Here is a 27,668-nt window from a genome sequence, read left to right on the forward strand (position 1 = left end):
ACCTCACGTACTAATCTCTGGAAAATAAAACCAAGATATTTTGATTTCCCTTGCCTGAAAATTCACCAGGTCATTATATCACTGTCACACCTTCTTCTCAAAGCAGTTCATTGTCCATCGAGAGGATTTGCATTTACTTCTCCTGATTAACAAAGAAAACTTTGTATAAAAGGGCTATGCACTGAGACGTGCAAATGTGGCCAGCCTGACCCCCTGCAGGAGAAGGCAGACAAGCAGTAGGGAGAAGAGGTAGATGAGGAAGGGGAAAGAATGCTTTGATCCCAGTGCAGCACACACAATGGAGCAGCGGCAACCCCAGCAAGCCCTGACCCTGGGCAGGCTGGAGTTTGGCGCGGAGTCACCGAGCGGGAAGCAATATAATGAGTAGCGTTTCATGCGATGGTGAGCACCGTAAGCCTGCAAAATCTCTGCCCTTGCTGGCTTTGCTGGTCACCGTTGTCCTGATTGCTGTCCACGTTACTGCCGCGGTGCTGTCGCTGTTGTTTTGCAGCTCGGGAGATTCTACTATCGCGACAACTGCCAGAGGGGCCCGGGGACTTTTCAATGAGGACACGCTCATAAAATCGAGGCTGTGAGCAAAAGGCAGCACCATCCCATAGGCTGCATGAAGAACAAAAGGTCAGGTGTTAAATCCCTTATTTGTCCAGTGGTTTAAGCTGACATATGCGGCATTTAGTTTAGACGTAAAACAACCTCGTATCCGCCATCCACAACCCTCACCCCTGCCCCAAAAGCTCTTCCCCAAACTTTTTTGTTCTTCCTGGGGAGCCACCATTGCTACCAGTCACGCCCCAGCAGAAACACTGAGGGAGGGGTCTGTCTTTCCTTTTCGTTGTTGTTGTTTTGTTTTGTTTTTTAACTTCGGCTCCTTTGCTCCTTCCTCAAATCAATGGCCAAATCCAGGGAGGCTCTTGCCACCAACTGACCACCTCCCTCCAACTCCTTTCTATCACCACCCTCATCACATTTGTTTTCTCTCTGCCCCTCCCCAATTTCCAGTCACATTCCCCTTCCGGTCCCTGTTACACAACTCACCAGATTATCTTTCTAAAGTCTTATTCTCATCTGATTACTCTTTGGCTCAGAGCATGCGTTGATTGCCCAGCATTATCCTGTAGAATAAATTATAAGCTCTCAGTTTGCCCTTAAGTTTGTCTCCATTCTGACTCTGTCCCCTGTGCTCTCAGGAGCAAGATTTACCTCTCACGACTTCCTTACCTGTGACCTATGTCCCCTCCCTGATTGGGTCACATGCTTCAGACACTCAGGCCTTTGCCCTATATGTGTGCTTTGCGCCTAATCCCCCTCACCTTGCATCCTTGAACTCCCACACATTGTTCAATGGTCATCTAAATGCCTCCACCGGGAAGCCTTTCTTGATGTGCCTCAGCTACAGGTGTCCTTATCACTCTGATTTTCTAGACCATTTTTTAAATATGTATTTTATGACCATTATCATAATCTGCCTGTAGTAAGTATTGATCATATCATGTCTTGAGATTTTAAACTCTGAGAATTCAGAGACCATCTCTTCTGATCTCGGTAAGAGCTTAACTATCTGTCTATTATTGCTGCCCCTTTAATGTTACACATATATGACTAATTCAAAGAAGAGAGGCAAACTATAATTAAAAAAAAAAATAACTATGACACAAACTTGGAACAACCCAAAACAAAAAGCAATATAAATGTGATAGAAACTCAGATGAATTATCATGTTGTGTCACCACTACCACTTGTATATAACTACCGAAGAATACAGAGTGATAACTGAATAAACCAAAGACTGCCATTCTGGATGCACACGTGTAATGCAACTCCAAGTGATTTGGAACCCACATGAGAAACCATGGGCCCTTTAAGGTTTTACTCCTTATAGAATTTACTTTGTTTCGTGATGAAGAAAAGCAATTATTCGGATTGATAATGATTTTATTGTTTGAAAACTGACTTCTCCTCCTATTGGATACATGAGGTATAACCTACTGAAATACAAAAAAAAGAAAAAGAAAAATTCTGAGTCTAGAGGCTTAGAATACTGACTCTGTCACAGCCTGAAATGAGCCCCAGATGGTTCAGGGTTTACCATCAAGCAATGGTAATGATATAGAATATGTCATTGTCATCCCAAGAGGTCTTCTATAAGGGAACAAAAATATAGAAGCAGTTTCTGTGTTGAAGAAAAGAAGGAAAGAAATTAAAAAAGAGGCAGGGAAAGAAGGAAGGAAGGAAGGAAGGAAGGAAGGAAGGAAGGAAGGAAGGAAGGAAATAATGGTGCAGAGAGAAAGACAGAGAGTAAGGGAAAAGAAAGAGGGAGGTAGGAAGTGGGGAGACAAGAGAAGAAATGATATATAAAGGAAAATCTGAATGAAATTTGAGAGGCTGACAAATCTGGAGAACATTTAAGTGACTCCCCTAAATTTCTGTCAGGTTCTTCATCAGCTGCCTCAATTTTCTTCCTGACTTGGGTTCTTGTCAGCTCACTCTAATTATAGCTTTACTAGCAAAATGAGAGCACATGGATGAGGAATGGCCATGGATAAAAAGAAATGGCAACCCTAAGCGTAATTATAATAAAATGTCTTCCTGTGCATGTCCAACAGACAAAGGTACCCAGTCTATTCTTGAATAGCCCAATGTACTTAAGACATCACCAGTACCACACATAAATATTTCCTTCCAATGGCTTCCCATTTTCTACAAGATCTATGATCCATAGGCTCTCTAAAAACCAAGCACAGTTCAACACTGAAACCTCAGTTTCTGCTACAACTCCACTCTCACAATGTTCTCTAGAAGTACCAAAAGCCTCACAATTTCCTGGGGGTGTTCATCAGATAATAAAGGAGAGATAGTCATTTTAAGTGAGGGATTCAATGTTGACTCAGAGTTGCTGGAGAATATAATCTCTCCTCTGTGAAGCCTCCCTTGACCTCCTCGGTGCTGTGGACACTCCCTTACAAAAAATCTCTGACCTGTAGCTTTCTTCTCCTAAAGTACTTGCCCCGCTCTATTGGGTTTCTCTCTTATGTTTGTGCCTTCTCTGCTGAACCAGAAGTTCTGAGAGAGCTAGAATATTTAATCATTCCCAAAATCGGAAACCCTCACAATATGCCTGATACATATTAACAGCAATACTGGTTGATATATGCATCAGGCATTCAGAAGAATTCTGCTTTTGGGAAACTTAGCAGAACTATAAAAAATCCTTTCATTGTTGGGCACCTGGGTGGCTCAGTGGGTTCAGTGGTCAACTCTTGACTTCGGCTCCAGTCGTGAGCTCACGGTTGGTATGACAGAGCCGTGCGCTGACGGTGCAGAGCCTGCTTGGGATTCTCTCTCCTTCTCTCTTTGCCCCCCACCCTGCTTGTGCTCTCTGTCTCTTTCTGAAAGTAAATAAATAAACATTTTTTAAAACCCTCTCACTGCTTAAAATACTGTCAAATATAATCATATTTCATCATTAGGTCCATGAAGACATTTTTTTATCCTCAATTTTAAGTTGAGCCAAGTGTTACTAGTCCAATTAAACTAACCAGAAGAACTTAGATTAACCAGTTGTAGATTAACCAGTGTAGAAGTTACTGAACTTCTCTAGGCCTCAGTTTTTCTACTTATAAAATTAAAATATCTGATGTGAGTCTCTTTAAAACCCCTACCTCTCTGTAATTATTTATTTGATCTTAGAATGTAAGACTCATCTGGACAGGATGAACTCTAAAATCTAATTTAATTCTAAAATACTAGTAGGACCAACTCTCAGGTACTACTTCTGCATGAAACTGAGGGCACTCTGAAAACATAAGAATAGACAATATAAGGAATAAACAAAGAACAGAGGCCTCCTGTAGCAAACAGCTAAACGGAAAAAAAAATAGCCAAAATCGCATTGTATTAATAAAATGGAAGAAAGGTCAAGAAAACTCACAGCATGGAGAACTATTATAATTTCCAGCAGTTGCTGGCTCTTTCTGTAATCCTGCAGATGGTAGATAAGAAAGGGGGATTTTTAAATTTGCAGGAGGATAGAAGAACCATGAAGGAGGACCAAGGAGCTGTACAGAGTAAAAAAGATGAGGATCAATAAATTTGATGTATAGCTTTCTGGAAATCTTTTCACTCCACAGAGAGGACACATTTTTCCCCCAGATATTCATGGATGACCCAAAAAACCTGTCATGAAACAGGCCACCAAATGGCTGTAATAAATTCCAAAAAAAAATCAATATCATATGGACCTTTTGATCTAATCACGATGCAGTAAAAAAAAAAAAAAAAAAAAAATAGCAAGTGACAACTGTCAAAATCCCATGTAACTGTAAACTATAGAGCATTCCACCCAAAAATGCAATGTAAATGTAATGTGAAGAAAAAGACAAGAAAAAAATTGTGAACATTTACAGTGAAATAACAATCAATGAACGTTTACAGGTCAAATTCTGGAAGTAAAGGAGTACTGAGAGAAGAGTTTTCATTTTAAATACATTTATTGGAAACCAAGAAAGATTTAAATACACGAGGTAAGTGATTACTCAAAGCGCTGGTAAAAGAGTGACCAAGTAAACCAAGGAAGCAAGAAGGAAATAATAAAAGATAACAGCAGGGAATGCCAGTTAAAGATGGGGGATTGGATGTGTGCCTTTTATCCAGCCCTTCCATAAACCCCATAAAACAATGGTGAAGGGATCTTTTGAGGCATAAATCTATAAAGACAAAGAGCACAGAGGATGAAAGAATAGCAATAAAACTTCAGATGATGAAAAACAGAAGAATAAGTATTAAATGGCTTAGCAAACTAAAAAAGAGAATCCTAAACTGGTAGCAGAGAAATCTGAGAAACTTTCATTTGTCTCGCAAAACCTCCCTTACACTCAGATATTTTCACCACCTGCATCCCTAAAAGTGAGGGTGAAAGTGGAACCGAACAAAAACAAAAGATGACTGATTAAGACTGTTTGTGAAACAGATGTCTATATGCCCCCCTCCATTCTGTGTAAAAATCCTTACCCCACCCAACAGCGGAATCGGAAGCTGACTCTCTAGAGACAGTAAAACAAAAATTCCCTGTCTTTGGGAGCACCAAGTCTAGTGGAGAAAAGAAATGGCATGCTGCATATTGTGGAATTAACGAAAGGTTTACGTACTGAATTTGAGATCTCCATTCCTCTCTCCACTTAATGAGGGATGTTAATAGCCCAGCCTTAGAACCTTGCAGCTGGAAATTGGAAGATTTGTCTCTGGGAAAACTGATAGAGCAAAGAGGAGAGGCATTAAGATACTGATGTTGCAGTTTGCCTCATAAGACAGCCAGTTTAGGTGACAATAAAGCCCACAGCTGACAAGTTCCAACCATGAACACAGAGCCTCCAGTCATCTTGGCAAAACATCACTCTTAAATACGACCAGGCATTGAGGATGAGTGAGATGAGAAGGAAGTGGGAGGAAAAAGAGACTTTAAAGGAGAAGAAAACTAAACAAAGAAATAAAGCTATTATCACTTTTAAAGAGGTAAGAGAAGATATTGCATCCATGAATCAAGAACAAGATTTCGGTCAGCAAGGAACAATGAGAAAACATGACAGAGATCTGGGCTATGAAAATGATATTAGTCAACATAAAAACGCAATGTACGATCTGAAATTAATGTTGGGGAAATCCAAAGGCCAATAGAGTAGACTAAGAGAAGGCGAACAGGAGAATAATTATTAAAATAATTAATTAATTAATTAGATTAATAATATTAAATATAAATAATAAATTAATATTAAAATATTAATAAAATATTAGCAGATCTACTAATATTAGCTAAAATCTACTGATTGAAAATACTATAAAGACCCAAACAATACAAGGGGAAGAAGCAAAGTCATGGTCTCTCATGACAACTGGGTAGCAGCAAATACCAGTGGAAGAGAATACAGAGGCCAGGAAGAGTCCCCTGTTTATATGGACTCTGTATTCGATACAGGTTGGTACTACTAATTTAATCAAGGAATAGATATGCACATATACACAAAACGTTGTATATTTTTCAATTATATGCATATAATTAATGACAAATGTGTATTGAAAAGACAAATTTGGTTGAACCACTTGCAATTGCTGATATTTGGCAGTTTTTGACCTACATAAATATCAATTTCATAAAGTTCAATCTAATACACTAGATGCTTGATGGTCACTTGTGAAAGAACAGCTATAGAGGAATGGACTAAAGAACAAAACAAAAGGACGGCCGTTTCTGGATGTGTGAAAAGCTATGAACTGGAAGTAACTCCACGCACCAGGAGGTAATGATGGTGGTAGGTTTGTGGACCAACTTACAAAATTATAACAGATGGAAAAAACCTTGGTAGATGGAATTCAAAGTTGTTATGTAAAGAAAAACAGCAAAACTATAAAAAAGAGAAGACAGATGAGATAAGAAATGATAAAGCTGTTTGGGGAGAGGAAGAAATATTTGAAAAATGAATAATCATCACTGAGAGAAAGGGTACAATTAGCTAAATAGGCTCTCAGTGAAAAACAACAACAAAATGCCTAAAACTCAGAGGACAAAAGGAAAACTGAATACGAGAATTTTTAATAACACTTCAGGATACTCCCTAACCAAAACTAAAAGGCAGACTGTCACACTTTCCTCAATGAGTTAGTGGTATTAGCGAAAGCAAGGCAGATGTCCAACACTTTTTTTCCACCTCCTTCCACCAGGCCGCCGTGCTCAGCATCATGTCCAATACATGCTAAGTTCACCAAATGTGCTTGATGAAATCTAGTGGGAGGGGGTGATTGTAAATGATTTTGTTTTTCCCCTTGAGAGGGATTTTCCTTTCGATTGCACAATTCTTAAACTCCAGATTTAGAAAAAGACATAGGCTTCCTTCCCATATTTTTCTGGGTAAGAGTGATTTCTCTTGCCCTCTTCAACAGACACTTATGACAGTGAAAATTAAGCCTGTAAATTACATATATTAGACGTGATCATGACATGATACATCTTCTACTTATAATTTAGGTGATCTTATATAATGTGCCAGACAGTAATGTTATCATTATTTACAGAACCTTGAATGCAGCAGTAATCATCAATCTAAATGTCCGTACATTATCCTTAACAGAGCAGCACAGTGATCTATTCTAGGTTAGTGCATAGGGCGTAGGCTGGAGAGATCAAACCAGGAGACAGAAATAGAGATTTCTCTGTAGCTACATTAACGATCTTCTGCGTGTTCTCTCCCCTCCCTGGACCACTCTTCCCTTACTTTGGTGATCCATTAAGTCAACTTCTTCAAGCAACTCTGTACAGTTAATCCTTTACAATTTTCACAAATAAAGCAAAAGGTGTGGTAAATTGCCAAGGACATTAATTACACGAGTAGCGTAAAACGTTTGCGCATCATACTCAATAATCTCTCAAATAAAGACTAAATTGCTGTGCTTGCACTTACCCATACTGAAACTCAAGTTCTTTAACAATTTTAATAGGCTTTAACATTTAATTTGCTTAAATTATTACTTTGTTGATATAAATAGGATGTTTATTTACTCTAGCCTAGCAAGAACTGAAAGAGGAAGCCTCTAAAGGCAAAATACTCAAGTACGTTATGTACCAGGAATCTATGAATCATAACACAATCATTGAGGCAAGCGTCTTCCGTCAATCTCAGAGTTGCTGTCCATTCGCAGCACGAGACCAGAATGAAAAAGCTAGGTAGCTCCCCAGGTCCTCCTGAGTCATTTTGGTGTATAAAACTGGGTTATCTGGATTGAACGTCCAGGGTGTCTGACCTTCCCCAATTTTGTGTTCAAAACCACTCTCTGGCCGTGACAGAAAATACAGGGGCTCATAAATACCTTTTGACTGAAATGAGTCTCTTTCAACTATTTATATCATTTTTTCCTGCTTTAACCACAGACAATTGTCGATTCTTCCTTACCTTTAAGATAAATAATAATGCCCCCAGAACATTGCGAATTCTCTGAACATCTACTATAAACATATTAACCAAAAACACAAATGAATTTGTGTTTGCTTATTAGTTGGGAATTTTCCTGTGCCATTTCTTTTTACATATGCACACATAAACTTGTGTGTGTGTGTAAATAATTACGTTCTAGACCTACAGCTTTACATATTTCAAAAGGTGTTCTGGTTCCAGAGCCAGAGGAAAAAAGGTGAGTGACGGGAAGCCACTACCTTGAGGAAGTTAAATATATGTTTAACAGTCTTTCAATTAAGGTCTCATTACATAAAATTTAAGATGGAATTTATAATAAATTTACAGAATTTATATTATGTAAATACATTTTCAGAAAAAATATGTACACTCAGGTACTGCAAACTACTAGTTATATGATCTCTGGCAGAGTACTTAATCTCTCCAAACCTTAGTTTCCTGGCCTAGGAAATAGAGATAATAACAAGTACTCTATGGGGGTGTGGTAAAGTTCAAAGGAAAGAATGAATGTAGAAGTAACTTGCTCATTTGAGTATTGTATGCACGACCTCCTATGCACCCAGACCTAAATCTTTAAGTTTAGAGAGAATATAAGAAGAATGAAAGGTAGATTCTCTTCCTGCAACAATCCCAGTACCCACTTGGGACCAGGAAATAATTAGAAAATGAGACGGAACTACAGAAAACTAAGTTGTATGGTCCAGGCTATGTGTGCAATAACAATTCTAAGAAAAGAGAACTTAAAATGGGCTGGAAATTATGAATATTTTCTTCCCAAATGGAACAGGCTAAGCTTTGCCTGAACAAAGAAGCAAAGATATCTAACAGCTGCTTACCACTCTCTGTTGCTTAAAATATCAGAGGAGTATGAGGTTTAGGCAGCTCTGAGGGCTGAGTCATCTTCCTTCTAACTTGGTATTTATTCAGGACGCAGCCCTCACCCTGATGACAACAGCATTCCTGACCTCTGAGCCGCTCAAAATGCTAAGATGTTTCTGAAGGTGAAATGGACACCTCACGCAGATTCCCGGGGTGGTTACGGTTCCCAGCTATGCGCTGCCTCCCCGTTTTGTCGCGGTGTTTGTTCCAAACCAGAGAGGTCTTGACAGCTGAAGAAGAGGAACTAAGGCCAACCGAGAAATATCCGAGATTGTCTTCTCATGATGATGCTTAAGGCTCATAGCTGAGGTAATTATAGAAAGGACTAGAGCACGAGCCTCTACGGTGTATCTATCATCCCGTGGTTCGGTGTCCCTTCTCCCCCCGCCCCGGAAACGATCTAGGTACAGGGCTATATAATTAAATCCCATTTAAATATCATTGCCTTTTATATTCCTCAAGTAACGTGGGGACAATTCTTGAAATGTCACTTGTTCTTCCTTTCCCAGGAGCATACCTTCTGATGGAGCCGGGGGAAGGTAGAGCTTTGAGGCTCAGTGTCAGCTAAGGTGCCTGCTCCCGCCCAGGTGGCCGGCCCCTATTACATGGGTAGACCTCTTCAGGGCTCCGTTTTCCTGCCTGTTCTCCCTGCTTCAGCTCTCTGAAGTTTATTTTGGAATTTTGTCTTCTATTCAGTCTAAGAAATACTCTTAACTGTTTTTTTTTTTAATCACTTAAACAATATATTTTATTGTGGCAACCTCAGAAAATACAAATACAAGGGGAAAATTTTTCTTTAAAAAGGTTTAATCAATTCATTTCAATGGATAGGAGGGCCTATTTTTTTTTTTTAGTTTATTTATTTATTTTGAAAGAGAGACAGAGACAGCATGTGCATGCAAACAGGGAAGGGGCAGAGAGAGAGAGAATCCCAAGGAGGCTCTGTGCTGTCAGCAAGGAGCCCAACACAGGGCTCGATCTCATGAAACCCTGGATCAGACATGAGCTGAAATCAGGAGTCAGATACTCAACCTCCCAAGCCACCCAGTTGCCCCCCTATGAGAGCCTATTTTGAACAAAGCTCTGTAAGTATCAGATATGTGAAATTTAGCAACGGAGATAAAAGATAAAATGATAGTTATTGTGACAGACAATCTCATTATATTTTAGGCTCTCATCTCATCACATCTTGCTATGTGTAAACAGGGCTTTTGTCACTATTTTTCCAGGTGAGGAGGCTAAGGCCTAGATAGGTTCCATAATTTGCCCAAGATCCCACAATTTATAAACTACAGAGAGCAAATTTAAACCCAGAAAATTCTAGCTCTAAAGCCTGGGCTTTTTATACTTAGGTTGTCAGAGGGAGAATTATGAACAAATACAGAGACGTATTAAAGAAATAAAATAAAAAAGGAGGAGGAGGGATCAGGAAACAGAATAGTTCCACTATTCTAGATGATGGTGATTCCTTCCTTTCATAAGAGAGGAGATGTGGAGGGGTAGGCTAAAAAGACGTTGAGGCCATTGGTGGAGAACTTTGTTACCGGTCATCACTTTGCATCCAATTATATCAACAATGGGGAGTTACCAGTGGCTGACTAAATATGGAGGTGTTAAGAGTAGCTCCAGGTAAGGGCAGTAGGTGTGTGGGGTGGGGATCCCTTGTAAAGATTACTTTGAAAAACAATAATAAAATCCAGTCATTCTGATTGTAATCATCACCTTGTGCCTAAAATTCTAAACAGGGAAGTGATCAAATACCCCTCCTCTTCAAAAAAAACAAAAAAACAAAAAAAAAACAATTTGTAAATTTTACTCTTAAACAATTGCTGTCATTAATGTTGAGTTTTAAAAATACATTGTAGGGGCGCCTGGGTGGCTCAGTTGGTTGAGCGTCCGACTTCAACTCAGGTCATGATCTCACGGTCTGTGAGTTCGAGCTCCACGTCGGGCTCTGTGTTGACAGCTCAGAGCCTGGAGCCTGCTTCGGATTCTATGTCTCCCCCTCTCTCTCTGCCCCTCCCCTGCTCACGCTCTGTGTCTCTCTGTCTCTCAATAATAAATAAACGTTAAAAAAATTTTTTAAATAAATAAATAATAAAAATACACTGTAAAGTTTCAATGATCACATTCTAATTATTTATCCTTTACTAAGCACTGTGTTCTACATGGAAGTTATTTCGGCAAACTCCCAGTTATACGGTTAGCCCCCAACACACCCACGCTCAGCTGCATGAATCCAAGAGTAAATTGGGAATTTTTGAGTTTGCCTTGGGCAGACACAGCTGGGATTGTTGAGTCAAAAAAATCAGAACTTGAGCAACCTCACTGATGTCATTGTATGGGATCACTTGGAGTTTTCTATTTTCTTACAATAAATGCAAAATACAAGTGTAATATTTTTGCCTGAAAAAGTGCAAATTTTAGTTCATACATAAAATATTCTATGAAGCTGAGAAATCTTCAAAATCAAAACCATCCATTTTATTTGTTGTTTGAAAAGATTAAAAAACTATGTTGATTATTATTTACTGCATGAAAATCATTTCATCACACGGTGGAGCTGGGGAAAGGGGGTTATAAAAATGACCCAGTCAGGGTGTCAAATATGTTAGGAATGCCACTGGGAATTACTGAAAGGTTTTGATGGGAGGAGTCACAAAAGAATGGTCGAGGTGAATCATAAAAGACACCATCATTAAATCTGCATGTGCTTGTATGTATGTCTAGTTGCCTATATGTTGTAACTAGAAAAGGAAAAAAAGCAAGGTACATGTTGTCAAAACAATACAAATATTAGTTATGGAGAGTATTCTGGCATGGGGTCTTGAGAGGTTGCTGTGTTTTCAGGGTACAATATCGATTCTACCTCCAGCTGGTCTGCCCTTGAAAGCAGACAGTTCTCCTTTTTAACTGCCAGGAGAGAATACTGCATTTCAAGGAGTCAGTGGGAAATAAGACAATTTAGAGGCTTTTGTCACCCAAGATCTCGGGAAATGTCAGCTGAGAAAATCATTCCTTAGAGTTTTTTGTTAAGGATGCACGGTTGTCATGACTTGTACTGTTGTTCACAATATTCCATGCACATCCCTACGGGAAGATTATACTTCCCCATCCTATAGAAGACTGGCCTGACTCCACAGCCAACTTGCTTCAGCTAGTAAAATGTCAGTAGACGTAACACGGCTTTTGGGCAGTTTTAAGAGTCAGTGTGTGGTTTGCTGTGTTTTTTTCCCCAGTCTCTGTGATCACGAAAGCATGGAGCCAATAATCACTTGGGTTCCTGAGTGACTGCCGTGCGCCTTACTCTTTTGTCAAACTATGATGAGTATATAGCATGGACAAGAAATAAACACTGGAATTTTAGGCCGCTAAGACTTCCCAGTTGATTATTTGTCATCACAACACCAACTAGCCCAACTTAATTGGTAGAGCGGTCCTTCCATTTGGGCAGATACTCTCAAAACTATACCCAAACGTAGCCAGACCAGGAGAAATTACATTTGTGGAACTCATTGTACAGATATCGGTAGAACTGCTTTTACTGAATAGCAGTTGATGTGAAGCTCATCCAGATTGAAAGACACTATAAACATGCCTCATAAAACTCATCCTGGTCCACACCTAAGAATATCGTCATGGTTTAGGAGCATTCTGCTGATGTAACTTGCTGAGCAACCTCAAAAGAGGCTCTCAGCTTCCTGGAAATCAACCTGAAAAAGATGAATTTGACCAAGTTTATAATATGAAGCATTTAAAAGACAGAAATAGGCACTGATTTTGCTCAGGAGAACGTTAAGAATCCTTAACGCAAAGCCCAGCCAGAGGAGGAAAATGTTGACCCAGGTCTATTCATCACTATTCCTTCCAAGCTTCCCTTATCACACTCTCCTCCCCCTCCTCCCTTAAACATGAGAAAAAAAAAATCCAGCAATTAAAATGTCTGGCCCAGGGAGACAGAGAGCCCAGCCCCAGTCCATACCTAAAATTGGGCCTCAGGACCCCTAAGGCCTCATTCTGGTTTAGGTGCAGATCTGCCATTTGTTGACAGACTCTTTCCCAGCACCAAGTATGTTGGGGTCACTGGGAAAGAGGAAACTTATGAATAAATTTGAAAGGGGTCTGAAAATTTAGATGAATGCCAGAGGAGTCCTTTGTGAATAAAATTAAGCAGTCAGCGCCATTGAGGACAAACATTTTAACTGGCTCGGCTTCACAGCTACCTCCCAAGGCTTCCTCCAGGAGGCAGAGGCATGGGTCTGTGTTAAATGGCTTAATTTTCTTAATCAACTATTTCATTGTGAGTTTTTAATTTCATTCCCATGCTTATTTTTTTTTTTCATTTTGCCATAATACAGCTCTAAGTACCGTGGCAAACATTTGACAGTTTGCTCAGCAGGTGCTGGGCTCTGCGGGGCTCGCAGAGCTCTACCTTTTATTAATTGGGTTTCAAAATGTGTTCCTGTGTGAACAGAAGCTAAGATGGGACTATTGTACCTGTCAACATGAAGCTGGGCGAAATAAAATATTTGGAATGTGTTTTAAAATAACTCATTGTGAGCTTGATCGGTTGAGAATTTAAAAGCAGAAATATTCTTTAATGTTGAAATAAATAATCATGCAATCAAAAAGGCAATAAAATTAAAGAAACGATGGGGTTTGTTCAAGGTGCTTCAGTATTTGATAACAATGAGAACATTTTCTTTATGCCCAACAGGTTATGCATTGAAAAGGTAGTTCTGAAAAAGCATTTTAATAAAAACTTCAGGGGCCCGGGGAGGTCGCACCTACTTTGGAAACCAACAACGAAGGCTCTCTAAATATTTCTGATGGTTCCAATTTAATTTTTTGGCTCAGTTTGGAAGGTTTTCTCCCCTTATCAAGAAAAACTCTCAATCTGAAATTTCAAATTTCGGTCTAAAGGAAGCCCTCCCAAGCAGTGACGCTCTGGGAATGTGTCTCTCTTTTGGCGACGCAGAACTCTTTGTGACTCTTTTCTCCCCTTTTCGTATATGCACTTCAAATTCAATGAACTTTAATGACATATATTCTAAGACTCCCACTCAGAGCAGAAGATAAAAGGGAGGGGAAGGGAACACAGTAAAAGTTGGCCCAAAAAACTCAGGCCCTGTCTTGTCATTACTATTGTCCTTTCTATCATCAATTTTGCTCAACTCTGAAAAAAATGAATGTTCTCCGTGTCCCCCAAAAAGGGCTGTGTCCTGAAGTTTAAGCGTGGGGAAAATAAAGATAAAGCCACAACAATCCTAAGATGAAAGCCTAAAGAATTTATATTCACACACATATATAGAGTCATGTTTGTTTCTGATTTTAAAAAAATAATAAATTATCATCATGAAAATCTTGAAGAGTTGTGGCAATGGGCAAGGTCAAAAGAGAAAAATCCCTTAAATTTTACTTGCAGAGATGGCCCTACTGGACTCTTTCCATGCATTTTTAACACGCAAACACACACACACACACACACACACACACACACACACGGGTTTTTTTATTGAAAAACAAAAATAGAGCCATGTCAAACAGTGTGTTTCAACTTGCTTTGTACACTTGTCAATATATAAAGGACAATGTTTTTGTTTGATGTATAGAACTGCCACATTCTTTTGATGTCTGTCCAGTATTTTGCTGAAATCCAATACATTGATGGAAAGTAATTTTTTAACCAATTCTTATGGACAAATGTTTTCAAAGTTTCTGATATATCAATGTTACAGTCATTTGGTTGGATATTTCCAGAGGATAGATTTCTAAAAACTGAACTAAGGAGCTAAAGTTAAAATATTGCTACCTATTTCCAAGTTACCTCCAAAAACGTTGCAACAATGTACATTCCTATCTACAACGTATGAGAAAATATGCCACTCCACCTTATTTTTAAGTTTTGCTAATCTGAAAGATAAAATATATCTCATTATTGTGTAAATTTGCATTTTTAGCTATGCTGAGGTTGTTTACACATATTTACTCGGAATCTTTACAGTATTTGTGTCATCTTACCAAGGAATATGGGACAGCTTTATTAAGTCTTCTTTATGTCTTTCAGCAAAGCCATATTATTTTCCTGATAGAGACCTTGCAAATTTCTTATTAAATTTCTATGTATTATATATATTTTATTGTTGATGAACTGGGATTTTTCTTTCATTATATTTTCAAGTGATTTTCCTAATATACCTATTCATATAAACCTATTCATATAAACCTATTCATATTTGGATTCCTGTTTTATTTCTAGCTGCTTTCCTAAACTCTATGAGCTTTAGTAAAGTTTCATTTGGTTTCAGTTTTTGTATTTTGATTTTGCTCTTAGGTAAACTACCATAATGCCACAGGTAATACAGTTTGCCTGTTATTTTCCAATAAGGATGCAGTCATAACAATGGTTATTCTCTCCTTATTTCAGAATTCACTGAGAAAGCCTTTAGTTTTTCACTGTTTATGATGGCGTTTTATCATCTGTTTGGGGCCTTAGACCACTTTAGGAATCTAATAAAGTTATAGACCCTTTTTCCCCTTCCTTCAAATGTATGTGCTGTACAAACAAGAAAATTTTTCATATATCTTGAGTTGATTCATACCCCCCTGAAGGCTGATGAATACACTCACACAAAAACACAGCACAAGACAGGCTCCACTGACATAACTAAAGTTGCTTCAACGGGACTGGCCAAAGGGAAAATTTCCAAGTAGGCGAAGGGTGTCGATTTAATGCAACAAGTATTTGTTGAGCTCTCATTAGGGGTTCTAGTTTCCCAACAGAAGGGTTAGCTTTCCAACGCAATTAAAAACAGACACTCTGCAAGACACTGGCTATAAATCCTCCCTGAATTACTCTCAGTCCATCCAGAAGGAGGGACAGATGAGTAAACAGAAAAACACAAAACTCGTATTAAAGATGTGTGTGCGTTCTGGATGAGAGCATACCTGAATATTGTTTCCATCAACTACAGGAAGATTTACAGAGAATGTGCTTTTTGGAGTACGATTTTAAAGATGATATTGAAGGGGCAAAGACAATCCAAAAAGAGGAAAAAAAAAAAACAACAGCAAAGGTAGTTTGGCCTCAGATATTTGTAGAATGATGGGTAGTTCCCCATGCTCGACACAGAAAAAGGACAAAGATTTTCACTGCACTGTTTGAAATGACTTTGTTTTTATGGTAGCCTCAGCCAAAATAACATAGTGTTACAAATCTTGCAAAATAAAGATTCCTCAGAAACCTCACACAAATTGCATAACTCTTGAGCTATTTCTGTTTCAGGATAGAAACCTCATAGATAGGCTCAGTCTTACCAATGGTTTACCAATTTAGTCCTTTTGTTCCTTCCTTACTTAATTGATCCAGAATACTGTGGCCCGCTGAGAATGCCTGAGGGCTTGCTTTGTCTGGTACCAATTTCAGAGACTTCTAACTGAATGCGTAGCAGAAGTTGTTAGCAGTTGCCGGCAATTAGTGTGAAAAAGTTGGCTTTGGGAAGACTAACCTAGAAATACCAATTATCTGTTTTACATCCATACACAGAAAAGAATATGTCTCTTAGAAATATTCACTTACGTTCTATTCATCTTTTTTTCTTTTCTTTCTTTTTCTTTTTTTTCTTTTTTGAGAGGGAGAGAGAGAAAGCGAGAGCAAGTGAGGGGCAGAGGGAAAGGGAGAGAGAAAATCTCAAACAGGCTCCACACCCAGCTCGGAGCCAGAGGTGGGGATCGATCTCACAACCTTGAGATCAAGACCTGAGCAGAAATCAAGAGTCTGATGCTTAACTGAGCCACGCAGGTACCTCACGTTCTATTCACCTTAATTGAATTCCTTGGCCACATTTGTCCATGAATGGCATACTTCTTTTTCATTGTTTCTGTCAATCCATTATCTTTTCTATCTTGGTCCCCTCTATATTCTAATTTTCTCCATGGTTCTTCCTTCCATCACTATTCCTGGGTAATCTCCGGTGCTAGTCACCAGACCAGAGGTTGCTCCTTCATTCTTGCGCAACGATGGTATTTTGCCTTCCAATCTCAACTGAATCAGAGTATAATTGGGTGAGGCTGTTGTGGGGCTGGGGGAAGGGGAGGAAATGGGGAGAAGGGTATGGCAGACATCAGTACTTTTTTAAAGCCTCTCAGGTGATTTTCATGAATAGCCAGTATGGAGAACCACTGGAACCAAGAACATCACTCATTAATCCCTCTATATAGCCCTCACCGCTCATCTACCCCTAATCCTGTCACCCATCCCCAAATAGGCTTTAACTGACTAAACCTAGCTTCTCTAGAAAACAATCAATAGCTGCATTCTACTATGGATAGGACCGCTTATGGATTAAATGTTCTCATAATTATGAATGTCTATTAATTTTCACAATTGAGATGCCAAATCTATAGATATAAAGGAAAAACAACTTTAAGAAAAATCTGGTTTAGGGGCATCTGGGTGGCTCAGTCGGTTGGGCACCCGACTTCGGCTCGGGTCATGATCTCGCGGTCCATGAGTTCGAGCCCAGCGTCAGGCTCTGTGCTGACAGCTCAGAGCCTAGAGCCTGCTTCAGATTCTGTGTCTCCCTCTCTCTCTGCCCCTCCCCTGCTCATGCTCTGTCTCTCTCTGTCTCAAAAATAAATTAAAAAAAAAGAAAAGAAAAATATATTTCCTATTTTTTTTTCTTTACCTCGATCTCCCCAGTGTAAAACTACTCAGTTCTCTTTATTCCCTACCCATTGGTCATCTGCCTTATTCCTTTAATTTGTGAAGTCATGTGACTGGGAATATATTTATATAGTAGGATTGCAACGGTGCTGATTCTCACAGAAATTAAGTAACAGTAATGCTTAGAAACACGTTAAAGAATTAGTCAGTCTTTCGAAAATGCTTAAACGTAAAATATTGCCTAAAGTATTCTATTGTAGACACAAACTGCACCCATTTGGGTTTTCTTTCTCTTGTTATTTCTTAGGCTTTATTGGCACCCTTTAAGTCAAGACTGCTTTGGTAAACTCTTCATGAGTGTTTGTCAAATTATTGTTATATTCAGCTACCTTATGTTTTGTTATTATTATAGTCATATCCTCAAAGTGTATTTGTAAAGCATTCTTCACAGATGATCCTAAAACAAGCTGTTATTAAGCATATCATTATAGCATATACACTAGGAAATTTATTTTCAGAAAATGTCAAATAGCTTGAGAGGCTTCCAGAGAATTCTTAAAGATTTAATCCAAAAGCCTTCATAAGCTTTCTCTTTTCCTTTCAGGGCTTGTTCCTCTTGGTTCTACTTGCTGCCTGACCCCTCTTACACCAAGCATCACACAGTGGGTTCCCACTGGACTTGTGGTACGCACATGACTGGAGGGGCAAACTTGCTTATGTTCACTCCATCAAACTCTATCCTGCCCCCAGTCTACTAGTAAGCTCACAGAATGAATTACAATTGAATGATACTGCTTGAAGGGCAGTATGTTTCACCCAAACCAAAATGTCATATTTATGCTTTAAAGCAATTTAAAATAATTTAAAATAATGGTAGGTCAAAAACAATTTTCCTAAACTTAATTGATGTCATGCCCACAAATAGCAATAATTTACCTCTGCGCAAAAGCTCTTCAACTCTACACTAAATGCTAAAAGACCTGAATTCTATGTTTCGCTCCAGCACTGATTTCCTGCTATAAGTCTTTTGGTTTCCACATTTATGAGACCAGCAAGCCAGAGAAAAATAAACTGTTGTGTCCTTGGGGCATAAGGACCTCAGAAATTAATGAGTTAATAATTTACACACAGCACGTGTCCCTTTAGAGGGGAATAGCTTTCATAACACACAACAAATATAAAGTTGAAATAACTAAGGATGATAGATGTAGCTAACTCCATTTATTTAGTAATGCGTATGGCATTGTGATTGTAAAAATTTGCCCTAACATGTGGTAGCATTTAGCCAGTACTCCTAATAATATTTATAAGTAGATTGAGAATTAGCCCACAAATACAATTCAGGAAGTTTGTTCTGATGATTTGTTTTTCATGTTCTGTAAAATGAATTGCATTAAAGGTCAGAAAAAGTGCCTTAAAGGAGCACTTCTGTAATATTTAAGGCGCAGTTGATCTTGTTGAACATTATAATAAGACACACATAATTGGCTTCTCTCCTGGGAGTCAAGCTCAGTAACTTTCTGCCAAATTAGCCAAACCGTTGCATAATACACAGAAAGATGGCAGAATGCAGAGCCAATGGTTTCTGTATTTACTGTTGTTCATTTTTAGCCACAGGAAAGAGGTAAAGAAACTACTGTATGTGATGACAAAGCAGGAATTGGGACCTAACTCCACAGCTGGCTAAATCCACTATTCTCACAGTTCATTGCAACATGAATGCAATTCCCAACAAGTGTACTTAATTTGATCCTGTGACCTCTTGACTTGTAAGGGAATTTTTTTTTTAGATAAAAAGAAAAGAAAGGGAAGGGAAGGGAAGGGAAGGGAAGGGAAGGGAAGGGAAATAATGGTTGTCAGTCAAACCAAAGGCAATCACCTCCCAAGGTTGACATCAGCTACTGAACACATCAGTACATACACACCTCCAAACCTCAATTTTCTCCTTCAAGACCCACTTTCCATATTCCAGCCATTCCACCCACAACACACACGCACATGCACAGGCACATACACACGTCCCACAGAGGCAGATGGAACTATATGACAAGGTCAACAGCATCGATAAAATTTAACAACTTAGGAAAAATGTAGCAAATGTTAAAGAAGAATCAGTTTGGGGGGCCTGGGGGGCCCAGTGGGTTAAACGTCTGACTTTGGCTCAGGTCGTGATCTCACAGTTTGTGAGTTGAGCCCTCGTCAGGCTCTGTGCTGACAGCTCAGAACCTGGAGCCTGCTTCTAATTCTGTGTCTCCTTCTCTCTCTGCCCCTCCTCTGCTCATGCCTGTCTCTCTTTCACTCAAAAATAAAGTAAACTTAAAGAGGAATCAATTTGACAAAATAATTTGTTAAAGGAATACAAATTCACATATATTTTTCTAGGGCAATTTTCTAAGTAATGATTTTGCAAAATTTTCATTTGAAAAGGGAAGCAGTGTACTTCACACATTGTTTTTCAACTTTAGTAACCAATCATTTGAACGTGCCCTTAATTTCAAAATGCAATTAAAGTTCAAGTTTACCTGTGGCCTACTTAAAGAAGCTTCCTGGATCAGAAATAAAAGGATATAAATGCTTGTTAAAAGTCTGTAATATGCCTTAGACATCTGACGGAACATCCTAAGATTTTTGGATAAAGTGTTCTGTCATAACGAAAAGACTGTTGTATTAAGTGTGAACAAGTCAAAAATTCACATGAAATGTTTCATTTATTCTGCAAAGGGGAAAAATGTTTAATCAAGTGAGTAAACACTTTTTTAATAACTCAATAAGAGATTTCATGGAATCCTTCAAAACATAGAAATATTTTGAGATTTTTACATCCTTCTATATGGCAATAAGTTGTCCATCTCCACTTTTCATGTATTTAATTTATTGTTATCTCTGCCTATGAATTTTGGCTTAATGTTCTCTTTTAGAATGTGTAAACAGAAACAAATAAGCAGATGATTGTTATCAGGCCTATTCTAACTAAAATGGCTAAGTTAGTATTAAAACAAAACATATATACCACAAAATTTATGTGTCAAGCTTTTTAGCATTTATTTTCTGACACATTTTCTTTCCATTATATCTAAATGCAAATATAAGCCAGGATGTGCATTTTCTGTGCCTTTAAGAGCCCTTAGTGTAATAAGCAGATTCATTCTACACTTACCAGAGTATCAAAGCACTTGGAACATCAGTGGTAGAGTTATGCAGATATAAAAGAATTTTCCCACAAAAGGAATCTAATGTCATCTGAAAACAAATAATTTTTGTCCCTCAATTACATAGGCAAATAAGGTCTCTGGGGAACCAAAATAATTTTCCTGACATCCAGGTGGTAAAGTCCACTCACATCATAAGGCATTATTCTCCTGTTTTCAATTTTAAGAATGTTAGCTATGTACTTCCTAGACCCACGGCAGATTAGTAGCTGTAAATGGAAAAGGGATAGAAAAAAAAAAGCACTCCAACAATGACAAGGATAAATAGCTACAGAAAAACTACTAAAAGCAGACAAATAAAATATAGTAATTTGAGATGATATAGAGATTTATTGAAAGGCAAAACTTCTCCATACTTTTAATGGGCCATAAGTGCATTGGTACATGTACATTTATAGTTATACCTGAGTCATAAAATGTTATATTTAATATGCTATTTAGTATATTTAAGAAAGCAGAAATTTTCAAATGGAAAATAATCAGATTTTTTTAAGTTTTAAGGTTAAAAAGTGTAACTTTTAGATATTGAGGAAATTTATTTTTGCAGAACACCTCCTTTTCGGGCAACCACAGAACTATGTGAGATATTTGGCTTGATATAACTTTAAAGTTCAAATGATTACTCTGTTGAAGTAAAAAGCTATAGGAAGTTCAAGTAAAGGACTAGAAGTTTTACCTAGAAGAGAATAATCCTGTTGTCACATTGAAAATGTTTTACCAGGGGCGCCTGGGTGGCTCGGTCGGTTAAGCGTCCGACTTCGGCTCAGGTCATGATCTCACGGTCCGTGAGTTTGAGCCCCGCGTTGGGCTCTGTGCTGACAGCTCGGAGCCTGGAGCCTGTCTCAGATTCTGTGTCTCCCTCTCTCTCTGCTCCGCCCCTGTTCATGCTCTGTCTCTCTCTGTCTCAAAAATAAATAAACATTAAAAAAATTTAAAAAAAAAGAAAAAGAAAATGTTTTACCGGTGACGAGACAAACACAAACGCAATAAGTAAGGCAGAATGTTGTTGACTGTCCTCGTCTCATTGTTTTTTTTAACCAATTAGCAATGTTTACAGAAAGAGGACAATAGATATGAGGGTTAAGATACGGGAGGGGTGGCTTGCTGCTGACTTCATTTCCAGGTTTGGCTAGACCCTACATTTTTCTAGTCTCGGAAGATTCTTTATTTTAAAAACCTGCTGGTTCTTTTCACACAATCCACTGATAGATAAATACATGCATGCCAAAATGGAAGTATAAACCATTCTTGGTCTTATGTTATGGCAAGGGGCAGAGAAGGAAAAGTTTGGACAGGATGATGGTTTTTAGGTTAGGTGTTTTAGAAAGCATGCAAAGCTGATTAAATAGGGGTTTTCTTGAGCATAGCAATCAGAAAATAATGTACTTAGCTGATGAACCCAGTTCACGGTAAACATTCGCTAGCTACCTTTTTGATTTGGCCATATTCTCTCAGCTGAGAGATCTTGGCAGCTTTATCCCATTATCCCATGCTGTTACAGGGCTTGTATTTTATCCCATCATGCTTTGCAGCAGAGTGGCAAACTGATATCACAAACTTTCAGTAACTCAATAATGCTTAGTGTCTATTGCTCAAATGAGGGAAATATTCATTCAGTGCAGGTTGGATCCCACTGGCCAAGCTGATGGCTTACAACTGATTCAGATGTCTGTAGTCATTCATAGCCAATTCTCTAGTCCAGCCAATTAGTCTTAACATTGAAGCAATTGACTTACCTGCTGACAGCCTGAATCAACAGATAACTTATGACCTGAACTTCTGTAATTATTTTAATAGCCTTTTCATACCCTTTCCATTCTATTTATCATAATAAGAGCATTTGAAATGAGAACTCCTCACTAAAGGAAAGAGATGGGTACGTATTAAAGAAACATTTTACTGAAGAAATCAGAGACGTGCCCTTTTAAGAGGGTCCATACTGGAAAAATCCCCCTCTTCCTCCTTTCAACCCATCAGTTTAGAAATATACTGGCCCCTTTTCACCATTTTAAGTCATTAATATCTCTTAAATTCCAATATGCTTATTGCTTATTATCTTCAAACATCTCAAAGATCAACCTACTCTCTATTCTCTTGCTATTATTAACAATGGCGGCTGAAAGAGAAGCCATTCATTTACGTCTGATTTCTTCCCACTAATCAGGCCAAGGGGGTTCTTAACTTCAAGAGGCCAGTTTGCCGCCAAGATTGTGCCAACCTGTCTTCATTCTGTGTTCATTCACTTTCTGCTTCTTCACTGCACGTTGCCAGAGGTATTCCCAACATCACTAACCTTGATGACAGACAACTATCATGGCCACCAGAGATGGGCTAAAGAAGAACACAGAACAAGACAAGCTTTGTGAAGAAAAACGAATACATGGTTTTAGTCTACTAAGAGAACTAGAGAAACTGTGGTTCAATACTGAACTGCTATACTTTACAGCATACCATGGAGAATACCAAAGAAAATATTGCCTGGGGAGATGCATGCTCAAACCTTCCCATCTGCAGCTGCTATCAATTATTCTGCCCTGATGTGACCAGAAATCTCAGTTTTCAATAGAGAAATATGAGTTGTAAAAGAATCCTTATTGGCCACCCTTACATTCCCCTCCCCACCCCCACCTCCTGATTCTGTTTTGCTTTCCAAACATTTGAAATGTCCACATACTTTGTATCCTAGCCCACTGGGAAGTTAGAAAAGCAAACTTAGCTAGTTTCAGGGCAGAGGAGAGATTTTGTGGCTTTCAGAGAATCTCCATTGGATTACAAAAGCTCATAAAAGGGTACCTTCACCCTAAATGTTATATAAACAGAGTTCTGTCTGTGTGTGTGATTTATACTCTTATTGAAGATCTTGAATCTTCCTTCTCTTCATGCTAGAAGATAAGTGAAGGACAAAAAGTCCATTTAGAACAGTTAACCTGATCATTTTTTAAAAGACGTGTGCAAATCACTGGGGCTGGGATCCCGTTTGTCAACCAAATTGCCAGGAAATAATTTATTACCGACAAGAACAAAGTATGCAGCTGGATATCCCAAACAACGGCATGCTAAATGAGCCAGAGACTTGTTATAAATATCTTCCCCAGGACTGCATTTCCTATAGTCTAAAATTATTCTAAAAGCAGCATGGTATTCATGGAAAAAATAATTGTACTGGGCATCAGGATGTCAGAGTTTCTTTTGCCTGTTCTAGTAACTAGCTTTGCTAATCACATGGGGCCAATTTCAGATTTCTGTGGGGATAAAAATATATATATATAAATATGTATGTATAATATATATGTATATAATATATACATATATATTATATATACACATATATTATAATAATAAAATAAAAAGGAGAAAAAGAGGAAGGAAAGAAAGAAGAAAGAAAGAAAGAAAGAAAGAAAGAAAGAAAGAAAGAGGAAGAAAATAAGAAAGGAAGGAAGAAGAGAGGGAAGGAGACTTTATATTGGATGACCTCTGAATTTCTTTCGAGCTCTAAAATTCTACAATGACACCATTAATATCCTGTACAGGAACCCCAAATGCTATACAAATTAGTCTAGGCCCATTTAGAAGATGAGAAAACTGCATTTAGAAAAAGGAAAATGAAGGGATGTTGTAAAATAGGCTTTTGCTTTCTGTGTGAATTATATCATTAAGAAATTGTTCTTCAGGTGCAGTTAGTATAGTCACTTTGAGAAGTGAAAAACGTTAATAACAAATCAAAAAGCAACAAAGTAATTGGAAATGAGACTTCACTATTAAAAAAACACATTTAAAAAAAAGAAATTGTAATAAATGAAACCTCTCTTCTTGAGAACCCCCAGTTTTTCACTTTTGTTATATTCCACCTTGCATTGAGTCCCTGTGTGTCCGTCTTCTCTGCTAAACTATAAGCTCTTAGATGTCAGGGGTGGTATTTTATTTGTGTTTCTATATTTCATGCTGATTTGCCCAGAAAGACCCTCAATAAATGTTTGTTGAATTGAATCCTACGTTCAATATATTGGATGAAAGTGGGAAATACTTAGATGGAATAATTAATCAAACTCGACTTGTAAATCTAAATTTTAGATGAATCTCCAAACTTCCTTCTTTTACAAAGTACTTGTGAGACAATGATGACAAGTAGAATCTGTGAAATCTCTAACCAACTGGAGAAGACTCTTCTTACGTGCATAGAAAGAAAAATATCAAAATGTAAGTATGTAATTTTTCCCTTATCAGAATTTCTCCGTGGCTCGCTCATTTATTTATCCATTCATCACATATGTAATGGGTATCCAATAGTCCGGTTGTACAACTGTGATTAAGATATGGCCCCTGCTTTCAACAGAGTGTTTCTAGTTTATGGAGAGAGAAGGTCAATTACAATACAGTGGGGTAATTGTGGTGATATTGATATGTATATAATACATTTATAGCACATAAAAGGGATGCCTGAATGAATGTTGAGGATGATTTAGCTTCTCAAAAGAGGCTATGGATAGCTAAGCTGAATAATGAAGAGTAATTCTGAGTCAGTCAGGGCAAAGATCTAAGACTTGTAGACAAAGGAGAGTGGGGCACATTTTATATTTAGTTAGGAAACTTTAGGTAGCACTTACTGTATAGCAGGCATTTTTCCAATCACTTTGAAAACAGTAACTCCTTTAATACAACAATTATATGCAGAAACTCTTACCAGACCCATTACAAATGAAGAAACCAGGGCACTACCAAAAAGATAAGTAACTTCACAAGGTCAAATAGCTAGTAAGTGGCAGAGCAGAGATTTGAACCCAGGCACTGTGGGGTCAGAGTTTATGCTTCTAACCCTGTTGATTAATTGCTGTTGCTCTAAGGCTGGGAGGCAGAGAGGCTGGCTCCTCCCCACTCGCCTCTTCCTCCTTTGGTCTTTGCCTGAGCATCCGATTTTGTAATGACGTGCTGTCTACTTGTGTGCTGTCCATCTTCCTCATTGCAGGGGTTCTCACTGAGGGGTTCCAAGCAGGAGAGTCATGTGGTCATATTTGTACTCCACAAAAGAGCACTCTGATTGAAGCTGAGGGAAAAGATGTCATTTTGGTAATAATGTCTATGATGTATCTGATATTAAAGTAGAGTTTCAGCACAGGCACAATTCAAAACAGGGAGATAGACCAAGAAGTAAAAATATTTCAAAGTAAGAGTCTAAGATCTACTCCAGAAGACTCTTAGATATCTCAACCACATTAAAGTATAAAAGGGTCTAGAGCTGGAGATTAGAAGAGAATTTTTGGAGAGGAGAAGATGTATTTGAAGAAGTCTTTGTTCTGAGTCACACCGACCCCATCTCTGGTCCAGGAGAGAAGGAGATAGCCCTAGCTTCAAATCTAGTCAGACAGTTTCAAGGTGATAGTTGAAGGAAGAATGTTCTGGAGAAAGCAATAGGAGACGCTGGTCCCTAACTCACACTGAAGAAAAGCAACTTTATTAGGATTACTCCAAGAACTTAATGCTTGCCCTCGGCAGTTTAGGTGCTGACTCCCATCCAAAATCCTAAAGGACAAAGATGGGCTGGTCATCTGCAGGCACGTGAAGGAGCCTACTGTACTGAGATGGGGCAGCAGGCCTGCTGTCCTGGCCAGGAATGTGGGGAGGACGGAGCGGGGGGGGAGCCATGCACGGGAAGCCGGCACAGAGCTGAGCCAGCAAAGGGCTATCCTACATCCCTGCAGAAGGAGTGTCCAGAAGCTGTCATGCTGGCAAGAGCTGGAGCTTATGCTGGATACACAGGAAATACAGATGAGTAAGGAATCAGGCTCAGTCAAACAGCACTTGCCTTTTCAAGCAGAAGTGCATGTGAGAGACCCTCACTGATTTGGGAGCAAGGTGAGGAGGAAGGTCTTCTACAAATGCACAAAAGTGACCATGATAGAACGAGATGGTTTCACCGACCTGCCAAGTTCAGAGAGAAGATGATGCATGATCATCAGGAGAGTATCAGGTGAGTGAGGACTTCCTCGCTGCCTTTTTCTCTCCACTTTCCCTCACCCCCAGTTTAGGAGGGATTCAGAATCTGCAGCTGGCCAAAGAGGGAAGAGAAGTGGAAATCACCACATGACTGAAGAACGAAGAAGCCAACCTTACTTCCCCTTACCTAATAGCAAATTTGATATGGGACATCTTAATGGTTCCAAAGAGGCAATGTTCAGTGACTTAAAGTACGGATAAACATGACCACAGGAATTCATGGAGGTTGCCAATCACTCTAAAGGGTAGAGCTTCCTCACCCACCCTCCCCCCACCCCCTCACCCCCCCCCCCACTCCTGCCCGGAATCAATTTAAAGGGAACAGTGAGGGATGAAAATAAAGATCCTTGGTGATTACATTACCATCACAACTGGTATTCAGCTGAAAGGATAGATCCACCTAGATAGAGTATGCTTCCCCAAGCCAGCATTAGCCAGATCCAGGTGAACTTCAGGAACACCAGTCACCCCCAAACTGCCCCTGGGGAATTGTTTTCCTGTGGCAAATGACTTCGTGCAGCCTGCAGCCTTGCAGGCTTCATGGTCTTTCTCGGTTCCAGCCTCAGGACCCGACAAAGCAGGTTTCTCCAGGAGCTTCGCACTGAGGGCTAAAGATGCTCGCACCGCTATCTGGCCCAAGCACAAGAAGGAAGATTTCAGCTGCACACTGCTGGGTTCTCCATCCCCTGCTGTTGACAACACCTTCAGCCCATCTTCCGCCACCTTTCCTACTTTGCTCCTGCAGGGCAAGGAACGACTCAGAGTTCCTTCAACAGAAGGGGAGCTTCTGTTCTTCAACACGTCATGCTCCTTCACCACGGGAGAAAATGACAGTGCTGCCCCCACATCTAGAACCCTCTCTGATCATTTCCTGCCCTGTGTCTGGAAGCCAAAAATGTATGATTAAGAACATGACTCTGAAATAAAACACGTTGGCTCTGAAGC

The 27,668-nt window shown here is 39.0% G+C and overlaps 1 long non-coding RNA gene across 1 annotated transcript; it reads left to right on the forward strand.

Annotated features, from left to right (window-relative positions):
* The first annotated feature begins 8,934 nt into the window (after positions 1 to 8,934).
* LOC124528652 (uncharacterized) lies at positions 8,935 to 27,369 on the forward strand. Its single transcript, XR_006966208.1, has 4 exons — positions 8,935 to 9,167; positions 24,804 to 24,929; positions 26,429 to 26,697; positions 27,284 to 27,369. It is a non-coding gene; the product is annotated as an uncharacterized LOC124528652 (long non-coding RNA).
* The last annotated feature ends 299 nt before the right edge of the window (positions 27,370 to 27,668 follow it).

Source organism: Lynx rufus, unplaced genomic scaffold, assembly GCF_022079265.1.
Source record: "Lynx rufus isolate CCGP_SWC_20201006 ecotype Redwood Valley unplaced genomic scaffold, mLynRuf1.p SCAF_6, whole genome shotgun sequence".
NCBI lineage: Eukaryota > Metazoa > Chordata > Mammalia > Carnivora > Felidae > Lynx > Lynx rufus.